This window comes from Cicer arietinum, chromosome 1, assembly GCF_000331145.2.
Source record: "Cicer arietinum cultivar CDC Frontier isolate Library 1 chromosome 1, Cicar.CDCFrontier_v2.0, whole genome shotgun sequence".
Classification (NCBI taxonomy): domain Eukaryota; kingdom Viridiplantae; phylum Streptophyta; class Magnoliopsida; order Fabales; family Fabaceae; genus Cicer; species Cicer arietinum.
In genome coordinates this window covers 35256694-35258615 of record NC_021160.2, presented here as the reverse complement: position 1 = coordinate 35258615, position 1922 = coordinate 35256694, and positions in this window count along the sequence as shown.

Below are 1922 nucleotides of genomic sequence, written 5' to 3'. Positions count from 1 at the left end.
TTTACCGAGGTGCCACCTATCACGAGTCAACACAACTTACCAATACGTAAATCGTAAACGTACCACCTATCACGGGTCAGTACTGTTTACCGAGGTGCCACCTATCACGGGTCAGCATGATTTACCAAAATGAAATGCATGAGCATACACTGACTCCATCCACAACAATCGTTAAGCAAATGCAGATATTAAAAGATTCCCCATTTTTAATACTCATTTAACTTAAATGTTTTTCACACAAACATTAAGCAAACAGAAATATTAAGAAATTCTCCATTCTTAATACTCTTTTAACTTAAACGATTTTCCAAAACAACATTAAGTAAACTGAGATATTAAAAGATTCCCCATTTTTAATACTCGTTTAACTCTAATGGTTTTCACGCCAACATTAAGTAAACGTAGACATTAAGAGATTCCCCATTCTTAATACTCGTTTAACTTAAACGATTTTCTCAAACACACATTAAGTAAACCGAGATATTAAAAGATTCCCCATTTTTAATACTCGTTTAACTCTAATGGTTTTCACGCCAACATTAAGTAAACGTAGACATTAAGAGATTCCCCATTCTTAATACTCGTTTAACTTAAACGATTTTCTCAAACACACATTAAGTAAACCGAGATATTAAAAGATTCCCCATTTTTAATACTCGTTTAACTCTAATGGTTTTCACGCCAACATTAAGTAAACGTAGACATTAAGAGATTCCCCATTCTTAATACTCATTTAACTTAAACGATTTTCAAAACAAACATTAAGTAAACAGAAATATTAACAGATTCCCCATTCTTAATACTCTTTTAACTTAAACGATTTTCCAAAACAAGACATTAAGAGATTTCCCATTCTTAATACTCATTTAACTTAAACGATTTTCCAAAACAACATTAAGTAAACAAGACATTAAGAGATTCCCCATTCTTAATACTCGTTTAACTCTAATGGTTTTCAAATTCCACACAAAACAAACCCAAACCTATTATCAGATCCAAACCACAACTCACACCAAAACACATCAATTCATTTCTCCACAGAATCCAACCATACACACAACAAATTTCATCAGTATTAATTAAGAATGTAACACCCCGATTTTCAAAGCGAGGGTATATTTTTTTTTTTCAAAAGAAATTAAACTAAAACAGAGAAATAAATAAGGAAAAGCCTTTGGATAAATAATTGAGTCATTATAATTCACAAGTAGCGGAAAAGTTTCTCCAAATATAAATCCAAAGGATTTACACAACAACAAATGGTACATACCCATTCAAATAAGATGTCAAACTGACAATATTAGTATAAGTACAGTTTTCCAAATTAAAATACTCATACCCAAAAAGAAGGACGTCTAGTCCCTATACATTAACCTAATCTGATCATCCAAAACAACATTAAGTAAACAAGACATTAAACAATTTTCCAAAACAACATTAAGTAAACAAGACATTAACCTCATTTAACTTAAATGATTTTTCTAAACAACATTAAGTAAACAAGACATTAAGAGATTCCCCATTCTTAATACTCGTTTAACTCTAATGGTTTTCAAATTCCACACAAAACAAACCTAAACCTATTATCAGATCCAAACCACAACTCACACCAAAACACATCAATTCATTTCTCCACAGAATCCAACCATACACACAACAAATTTCATCAGTATTGATTAAGAACACGTCGAATACGACAAACACAAACCAACACAATCCACCACTCAAACACAACAAGTTTCATTTACTCAAAATCATACACAAATGAGTTTAAATTCATTTTCCACGAAACATTCATCAATATAACCCAAACCTAACTCTAAGATTTTACCCATAAAGCCTTAGATTCCTTTTCCCGAAATCAACACTTTACCCCTAACAAAATTCTTTCCACACAACCACAGATAAGTCCCTAAATGCAA